The sequence below is a fragment of the Monodelphis domestica genome, chromosome 3, assembly GCF_027887165.1.
Source record: "Monodelphis domestica isolate mMonDom1 chromosome 3, mMonDom1.pri, whole genome shotgun sequence".
In the NCBI taxonomy this organism is placed as follows: Eukaryota; Metazoa; Chordata; class Mammalia; order Didelphimorphia; family Didelphidae; genus Monodelphis; species Monodelphis domestica.
This window is the reverse complement of record NC_077229.1, coordinates 399,445,581-399,456,028: the sequence shown is the minus strand read 5'-3', so window position 1 is coordinate 399,456,028 and position 10,448 is coordinate 399,445,581. Positions and strand designations below refer to the sequence as shown.

Below are 10,448 nucleotides of genomic sequence, written 5' to 3'. Positions count from 1 at the left end.
AGTAACAACAATAATATTGATGATAAGCTGTGAATGACTATTATTATCAATATGGCATGGATCCAGGACAGCTTCAAGGCATACATGATGAAAAAAGGATATCCACTGCCATAGAAGGAGCAAGCAGAGTCTGAATGCAGTCATATCATTATTTATTTTCTTCATGAGTTTTTCTCTGTTGCAAGCAATATGTGTCTTTTTTTTATAACATGGTGAACAGGGAAATATGTTATATGATAATACATGTACAAACTATATCATATTACCTGTCTTCTAGGGGATGGATGAGAAGTTGAGAGCATGGATTGTGAAATGTCAGAAAATTAATATTAAAAATTATATTGACATAATCTGGAAAAAAATGAAACTTTAAAATAAGAAAACACATGGAAAGATCTACATGAAATTATGAAGAGTGATACAAGCAGAACCAAGAGAACATTATATACAGCAACAAAAATATTGTTTGAAGAATGATTCATGTATGTTCACCTCCAGAGAAAGAACTGATAAATAGAAATAAGCAAGACATAGTTTTATATACATACATAGCTTTTTATCAAATGTTACCTTCTTAGATAATGAGGAGATTAGAGGGAGGGTATTTTAATGTAACAAACTAATTAAAAAAAACAGTAATGAAGTGCAGTCTGGGCAGAAGATAAGCTAGGGCTAGGTCTAAGGTGACTTTTGGGCATGCTAAAAATAAGAGATTTACTTAAATGGTCAAGTAGTCCATAGGTTTAGAGAGCTAGAATTGAAAGGGATCTCATAAACCATCTAATCCGGTCTCCTAATTTTATAGGAGAGGAAACTGAATCTCAGGGAAGTTTAATCCCTTGTTTAAGTTATCAGAGATAGTCATTGTCAAAAGTGGGGTTTGAACACAGGGTTTCTGACTCTACCAGACTGATTTTACCAGTGCTCTTTCATATCCTAATGGTATCTCAATTTACATGAAAAAAGAAACAAAACTTTTCTTTTCCTCTTAATCTTATTCTAGTGAGTTTTCTACTATGACTATTAGAATATAAATTTAAATTATTCTGTTTTTGTAATGAAGCCTTTTTGGTATTTTTAACCTAAATAGCATAAGTGGGATGTAGCTTGATACACCAGCAATATATCATTATCCAGTACTGTCATTGAATAATATGAAAAAAAAAGTTATTTGTTTTCCAAACACCTAAAGATTTTAATTTTAAGTATTAAAACTTTTCTTATTCTGGCTACTCCCTTGTATATAGTACGTATTATTTTGGGCTGATCTCGTTCAAGGAAGGTTATCCAAAGAGTGGCTCTGTGAGTTTGGAAAATCTTGGTCACAGAGTTTGAGATGGTTTGGGCATCAGTGTTGCCATAAAGCTGAGTGTACAAGCTGAAGAGCTCATAGCATTTAAACAAGCTTGTATCACAGCCAAAGACAAGAGTGTGACAATCTACATGGATTTCAAGTATGTTTGGAATTTGTCACAAAGTAGGAAGCCTAAGGTTACAAAGAGGCTTCTTAACATCCTCTGGAAAGATGGTTGCCAATGCAAAAACAATAAGTGAACTGTTAGCAACTTTACAACTTCCAAAGCAGCTAGCTATTGTGCATTGCAGAGCATATACGAAAGACACAGACTTTGTTGCACAAGGAATGATAGAGATGATAAGACCACTAAATTTGCAGCAACCAGTAGACCTGAATTGTGTTTAAATCTCTCACTGATAACTCCATCAGATCTGGCTACCACATACAATGACAAAGAAGTTCTAAAGTGGAAACAAAACTTTAAGGCAGAGAACAAAAATGGCATTTGTATGACTTCCTATGGCAAACCAATACTGCCAAGAGTGTTTTATAGCCATATCTGTCAAAGCATCCTCAAACAGGATCATTTTGGGACACAGGGAATGGTTGACACCGTAAAAAAAGTTTGGATAGTCCCAGGAAAAACGACAATAGCATCTACGATCTGTTCTTCTTGCCAGACCTGTCAGAAATTTAACCAAAGCATGTTTAAACAAAAAGCTTTTGGAAGTAGGCCTCTAGCTTTCACTACTTTCGAGCATATGCAAATTGATTATATCACCATGGCAAAGGCTGGGAACTTTAGGTACTGTTTAGTAATTGTGGACCTGCTGATAAGGAGGCCTGAAGCATTTCCTAGCAATAAGAACACAGCTAATTTTGTTACCAAGGTGTTATTGAAGGAAATAGTGCCATGGTTTAGAATCCCATCTAAAACTGATTTGGACGTGGATCTCACTTTATGAATTTGGTTTTGCAATAGATCTATGCAAACTTGGGAATAGTACCAAAATTCTATAACCCGTAACATCCCCAAAGTTCTGGTCAGGTAGAACACATAAACAGAGAAGTCAAAACCATGGTTGAGAAACTGTTCAGAGACTCATTCATTAAAAATGAACAGATATTTTACCACTAGCTCTGTTTTACATTAGGACCAGGCCAAGGGGTTATTTGCATGCTTCCCCATATGAAATGCTTTTTGGACCTGCCCCACAACAAACAAAGACTTTTAGCCCTGTTTATAACTCTTTGTTGTGTGGAGATTTAACTATTGCAGAATACATCAGGCAATTACAGAACAGAATTAAGGAACTGCAAAAACTGGAAATTTTAGTTCAGGCTGGACCAATAGACTTCACATTGCACAAAATACATCCAGGTGACATTGTGTATATAAAATTTTTTTCTAGGACAAATGCCACTGAGCCAGCATGGCAAGGACCCTTTGATGTTCTACTCACAACATCTATTGCTGTAAAGGTTTTGGGAAAAGATTCGGGGATGCATTATTCACACATTAAAAAGGTGTCATTGGGAGAACTAGATGACAGATGAAATTTCTTTAGGTGAAGATGGTAATCGAGAGTACAATACAATACAACACAACAACGCAACACAACAATGACAAGGATGACGCAATGACAACAGATCACACAGACAGCAGACTCATTACAAACAAGGTTTCTTAAGGACAATGTACTGTTTGCACACATTACGAGAACATTGTTACAATCACAACCACAATCAAGAGGACAAATTCAGCAACATTCTTTGAGAACATCAATCAATAAGAGAAACTGGCAACATGTCATTTTGCAAGTAGGCTAAAGGAGAAGAGAACAAGCTGCACATGAAGATTCTAAGGATAGAACACTACATGACAATACAAGAGGTTTGAATCAGGACAGGTTGGTATATTACCATATATACAGTATGGTGGTAACTATAAATATTTTAGGGTGTAGGAATAGTTTGTATCATTATAAGACATATTATATCACATAAAAATGTTATAAGTTCTAGATAGCTACGTGCAATATAAAGACATTAATTTCAAAGATAACCTTAATTCATAAGGATTTTATATCCATTTTACAGAGATATTTTACTCACAGCAGGGGGGAAGATTTTAAATTCTTCAAAAGGAGTGATTTATTTTCTGCAACTATGTATATGTATATAATATGTACATATGAAGTATTGCATATTTGTGTAAATAAGTTGTGCATAGTTTTGTTTGCATGGTGGTGTGTTTTGAGTTTAGTTTGCATAGTTTTAGAATAGTTTTCTGGAAATAGGATAGGAAAAGTTTGCAATTTCTATAGTTAGTAAGATGGTTTGAAGTTTTTTTTTTGTGTGTGTGTGTGTGTGTGCAGGTATAAATTGGTTTTCTATTAAAATACTAAAATTTTGTTCTGTTTCTATTTCCATAGATTTGTATGGTAAATTTTGGAGTTTTATCTTTAGATAGGATTTTCCTTTCTGTATTAGTACAGGAAAAATTGTGTTATTTATTCTTTTGCTATTGCATTGTTTTCCATTTGGATTTTGTAACTGTAATTTGATTTGCAATTTGCAAAAAAAAAAAAATTCCTTACTTTCCCTTTTCTTTTCCGTCCTAGAAGAGGTAAGTTCAGTTTAGGTGTAGAATAGCTTAGGATAACTTTAGAATAGATTACTTGGTTGCATTCAATTCATTTAAGAAAACACAGTGTGTTTTTCAAAGAATCACAAGGGGGGATTGTAGGGAAATATTTGTTAATTAATTAAGAGTTCATTAGGAAATGGGGTAAATTAGCAAAATTTATTGATACATACATAAGAGAGATGAGTGAGTTGGGTTTCTTTAAATCTGAATGGAATTTCAGAGATGATTGATGGGAGAGAATTTTCCCAAGGAGCTTTGAGAAAGATAATTGGGCCAATCATTCTCTCTTTGGGTTGACCTGGTTCAAGGAAGGTTCACATTTAATTCACATCCTGAAAAACCATCTTGTCAGGCCAGAAAAGAAGGAGATTGTTGGGTGCAGTACCTGCTCTTGCCCTAATAGGTGACAGTAAAGTCTGATCTGTTTGAGTGGAGAAGGCAGTGGAATTTCTGACCAGCTGGAAATCAAATTTGAGCAACAGGAAAGAGAACCTTGACTTTTTCCTCTCTGTTTATAAATTTATATTTTATATTAGGATAGATAGATAAGGATTTGGGGTTTTAGGTAAATAGGAAGAGAGGATAGCCTCAACTCTGTCGAGGAAGAAGCAAGTCCTTGAGGACCAGATTGGTTTGGGTGGTTATAGTTAGAATTTATTAGAACAGGGACATTACATAAACATAAGAAATGCTTTTCTACCTGTTTTTCCTTTCACTTTCCCTTCCTTAAAATTTTATATCTACAATAAATAGAGTTTTATATAACTGAACTGAGATGGAATGCTTTTTAGACTGCTTTGAGAAGCCATCTTTCTCAAAAATCAAAAGCAACAGGCTGTCTACAGTAGTTACAATTATTGGTAATATTAATACCAATAATTAATAGGGTTCAATACCCTTATAACAGATATATACATATATCTATATATAAGAGGTCAGCATTAGGAAGTATACACAGATCAGCTCTAACCCAGTGATACCTGGAGAGATTACTAAAACAAGTGAAGTTTGTGTGTCCCCATGATCCATAAGCCCAAACTTCGGTGCTTTTGAGTTAATCAGTCATCATGATTTTTCTATCTACTTTTTCCCCATCTCCAGGTTCATTAGTAGTTGGACTTCTTTACCTGGATGTTTTGTTAACATTTCAAATTTAACAAGTAAAAAACTGAACTTATTATCTTCTCTCCTAAACTTGTCCCTCTTCCCATGTTTGCAAGTATAAAGTCATCTTGGATTCTTCTCTCTCTTATATCTCATATCTAATCAGGATTCAAGTATTGTCCATTCTACCTCCACACCATCTCCTACATCCATTCTTTCCTTTCCAGTCAGATGATCACCCTAGTTCAGGCCTGCATCATCTCTCTTCATTTAGAGATCACATGGGAGGAGAAATCTGAGGTCACCACCTTATGGGACAGATATTTCAAAATACTTCCCGGGAGCAAAAAGACTGAGATATTCTCTGCTGCCCTTGAATATAAATACTAGACTAAAACTGGCTATTCTATTCTACTTATGGCTTGTTCTATTAGTTGATCATATATTCACAGAAAAAAATTACTTTAGAATTCAAAGAATATAAGATTCTTCTATATTTATTGATTATTTAAAAATAATCACAATACAGTAAGAAACAACTTTAAAGGCATTCATCCAACAAAATATTTCCCATGTATGCTTTGATATTTTGCAAGATTCCTTGGAGATTTATAATCTCAGGGATAACTTTGTTCAATAATCTTGGTTGTCTGGATAAAGCATCATATAAAGCAAAGTGGTATATTATTATCAAAGTAATTTTTAGGATATCTTGTCCAGAGGCTAAATGAAGGAGGGATTCTTTATAGATGGTGAAATTCTCCATGTACTCCTTCATGTAGTTGCCTTTATTCCCCAGGACTCTAAGGGATGCCTCAGTTAAATCTATGGCCACTCAAACAAAAATGAACCAAGCATTTATATTGGAGAAAATCCAGGTAGATGAAGAATATCTATTACCTTTTCTATGATAAAGAGCTGCAGTGGGAACCTACTGAGTTATTAGCACATGAACCTTGGAGAGGTATAGCAGAAGAACAATGATCAAAAGTGGGACTTGAAGAGGAGGAAGAAAGGTAGAATTGCATTTGAAAAATTGTGTAGTGCCTTCAATAACTTTAAGCTGTTAACTCACAAAGAAATCTCCCTCCCTCCCTCTATCCCTCCTTCCTTCACTCTGTCCATCCCTCCCTTTCTCTTTTCATTCCTTCCTTCCTTCTTTCATTCCTCATTTCCTCTCCCACTTCCTTCCTTCCTTCCTCCCTTTCATCCTTTTTTCCCCACCTTCTTCCCTAAACTCCTCCACTACCTCTGTCTAAATGAACAAATACATGAATTAGTTTTGAACCATAAATTGTCCTAATGGCTTTTCAGTTATTCCCTCTAAGTTTCCATCAGGATTCTTTATTCATTCATTTTCATTTATTTTTCCATTCATATGGTTGCAATTAGTGTTCACTCTTTTCTTCTGGTTCTGCTCTTTTTCAATTTGAGTGATTTCATGTAATGATCTTTACAGATTTCTTTATTTTCTTTATACTTGTCTATAATAATTATAGTATAATATTCTATTACACTAATACATCACAATTCATTTAATCCTTCTATTGTTGGACATTAGATTACTTCTATTTTTTTTGGCCTCTAAAAATAATGCTGCTATAAAAATCTTTGAGCATATAGCTCTTTTTTCTTTTTACTAAAACATTCCCAGCAGTGGAATTATTGTGTAGGAACACATCTTTTAAAAAACAACTACAGTAGTACCTTGATACTCCTCAATAATTCATTCCAGAAGGCAGGCTGAGTACCAAAAAGGTCAAGTACCAAATGAATTTTTCCCATAAGGAATAATGTAAATTGAATTAGCCCATTCCAGATACCCAGAAAACCCAGATTTTATAAGGATTATATGTATTGATAGTTATATTTTACTAAATAAACCTTAAAATATAGAGACATGAATAAAAAACAATAATCAGATTAAATAAAATAATTTTAATTTAACTTTACCTGTATTGAGAGGAGTTCTGGCCTAAGAGATTGGTAGGGAGGAGAAATGTTATTGTCTGGAAGAGGAGGAGAGGAGGTCCCTTCCACAATGTCTGAGGGTAATGGCCCTTCTGGAACTCTTTCTCTTTCCTGTTCCATATCACCACTAAACTCTGCTTGAGACTAATTAGGTATAAACTTCACAAGAAATCTGTCCAATGGTGTTTGCTTTTGTCTGCATTTTAAAATTCCTCTAAAGTGAGAAGTGGTATGATCACTTAAGAAATGTACAATTCTGTTTGCTAAAGCTTTTTCAGAGTGATCTTTTTCAATTTATGCACTTCCACCCATTTGCACACATTTCCTTGATTAACCAGGTGTGGACATCCTCCTTTGCCTCTTCCTCACCTGAAAAAACTCCCCCCTTCCCACTCACTAGCTGTTGCTGCTCCCTTTTAGGTTCCTGCAGCTCCTTAGTTTTGAACTCTTTATGTTCCTTAACTAACTCCTCTACATCACCACCAATGACCTCCGGATCCATGGACTGGTCTAGAAAAGCAATATCCTCCACCACTGGTGTAGGCTCAGTCTCAAAGTCTTCAAAGTTCCTTTGAGTTACAACTTCTGGCCATAAGTTCCTCCAGGCAGAGTTCAGAGTCTTGTAAGAGACTTCCCCCCAGACTTTATAATAAGGTAAAGACAATGGAGGATAATGAAATGATTCACCCAGAATTCATTCATTCTGAGTCAACTTTGTATCAGAGGATAACCTTTGGAAAAGTGCTTTTGTGTATTGTTTTTTGTTTGTTTGTTTTTTGTTTTGTAAATTAGAGATGATTTACTGCTCTATGAGCTGCTAGGGAGCAAGAACCTCACAGTTCTAGAATTAAATTCCTCATGTAAGTCGTCTTTCAAGCCTGGTGGGTGAGTGGGTACATTGTCTAACATAAGGAGAGCTTTCAGTAGCACATCTTTCTCCTGTAAATATTTTTTCACAGATGGGCCAAACACCTCATTCATCCACTCAAAAACTGCCTGTGATCCAAGTTTTTTAGTATTTGCCCTTTGCATCATCTATAACTTGGTTTTTTACCACATTATTTTATTTTGAAAACAAGCAGATTTTCACAATGGCAAACCAAGAAGGACTTCAGCTTCAAATCCCCTCTTGCATTCCCACACAACAGAGTGAGCTTGTCCTTCATTTGTTTGTGCCCTGGCAATGCCGTTTCCTCTCAACTGATATAAGTCTTGTTTGGCATTTATTTCCAAAATAAGGGTCTTATTGCCGTTAAATATTTGTTGGGGAACAAATCCTTTGGCCTCTACATAATCTTTAAAATCATTCACAAATTCCTCAGCAGCTTTAATACTGGCACTGACTGCTACTTCATGCCTCACTTTGTATGTATAAAAAAGAATTTGTTTTTTTTTTAATTATCAAACCAACCACAACTGGCTTTAAACATTTCACCACTATTAGCATTCATTCCTGGCTTGTTTTTCAATAGATTGGCATACAACAGTTTTGCCCTTTCACAAAATTATATTGCCTTGGAAATACTATTACCTACAAACTGTTTCTCATTTATCCAAATTAATAATAATTTCTCTACCTCCTCTAATGTCTAGAATCTCTGTTGCATCACAGCTTTCACTCCTTTAGAAACATCAGCTACTTTGATGGCCTCTTTTTTTCATGATGGTGGAGATCATTGGCATAATTTAGTCTCTAATGTGAGATCAGAAACAAAGATACCACTCTCATATTTCTGGATTATTTTTTAACCTCTAGCATGATTCTAACTAATTTCTTTTTCTGCTGTTATCAATAACTTTTATAGGACCCATAATGACTTATTTGCATAAAATACATATAAAAAATGTCACAGAAGCCACAAAAAGTAAACACAAGATCTAGAGATGTTCTCCACTATGAGAGAGCTACTTGAAGACTAACATGATCCTTAGTTGTGGCTGGAGCTGGCATTTGCTTCTCAAGATCACAATGCCAACAACATCTAGAATGCTATCAAATACCTGGCAAATGTCGAATACTGTGACAATTTTTTCTCATCAAAATGCATTGACTACCAACAAGTTTTGAAACTGTTGATTACAAATGTTTGACTGTGTTCTGATGATGATTTTAAATATTTAGAAATCAAGGAATTCCACATTCCTAGAGGATCTTATCAATTAAAATTGTAGGTGGCCAAAATAGAAGTGGAGAAAAGGCATAATGACATAATTATGGACTGATATTTTAGTGTAAGAAGTATTTTTAAATATATCATCCAGAAAATTTCTACTCATAAAAGAAGTGAAATAGTCACATAGCAAGAGTGAGTGAGGGATACTAATAGTAATCAGAGACCTACAGGATGGCTTCTTAAGTGCATGGAGTAAATCTCCTATAGAGTATTCATGGGATTACATGTAGAGAGATCTAAAACTGCTTTAGTGGAATGAAGGTCTGTTCTCATGATAGCCTTCGAAGTACTATATAATAATGATGATGATGATGATGAATAGCAATAATGAGTAATAAATATTATTAAAACATAACAATAAGGCTTGCTAAACGTTTTACAAATGTCTCATTTGATTCTCACAACAATCCCATGAGGTAGGCTATATTATTATCTTTCTTAAAAAAATTAAATTCATTTATTTGTTTGTTACATTAAAATACCCAGCTAACTCTCTACTTCTTTACTCCTCTTCCCCATTAAATAAGGCATCATTTGACAAAAAGATATACATGTATATAAACTATATCTTACTTATTTCTGGGGTGTATGGGGTGCTCAGGGAGGGGTAGCATCTCTGGTATGGAGGCTTGTCGTGCTCTCCTAGGGCAGCTCTCCAGCTTCTGACCCTCACCTGACACCCAGCTCTCACTTGTGGCTCCCAGTAGCTGCTAGCATGCGGCAGCGGCCACACCCCTGGGCAACGGCTTTGACAGGCCAGCTAAACCTTGTGAGGGTAGCCATCGGGTCGCCGACCCCTGGTGAACCAGGGCTTTGCTCACCCAGCATGTGAAGACTGCTTTGGCAGAACAGGCGGAAGAAACCAACAAGAAGGTTCAACGGCTGAGATGGCGACGCAGCAAAGCACTGTGGAGTGCTATGGGCGTGTTGGAGCACAAAAGACAACACAGCCATCCAATGCAGCTGAGGAAGTCTCCAGGTGTAATGATTTTTCATGCCATTGGACCCAGGCTTCCAACGCCGAGAGAGTGGGACTGTCTCTGTGCAATGACTTTTCCACTTAAATCTCCTTCATGCACAAGTGTCTTTGTGCACACTCATCTATACACCATAGATGAAAATGCACAAAGACAATCGTCATCCTCGGTTAACGAGAGACTACCACTATACTATACTTATTTCTATTTATCAATTCTTTCTCTGGAGTTAGACACACAATACATATTATTCCCATTTTACAGATGAGGAAACT

General features: G+C 35.6%; 1 long non-coding RNA gene across 2 annotated transcripts in view; it reads left to right on the top strand.

The window, feature by feature from the left end:
• The first annotated feature begins 2,746 nt into the window (after positions 1-2,746).
• LOC130458479 (uncharacterized) overlaps positions 2,747-10,448 on the top strand; it is a 153,609-nt gene continuing 145,907 nt past the window's right edge. For both annotated transcript variants that reach the window (XR_008917817.1, XR_008917816.1), the window contains exon 1: positions 2,747-3,207. This is a non-coding gene — a long non-coding RNA (uncharacterized LOC130458479). The remainder of the gene's footprint in view (positions 3,208-10,448) is intronic.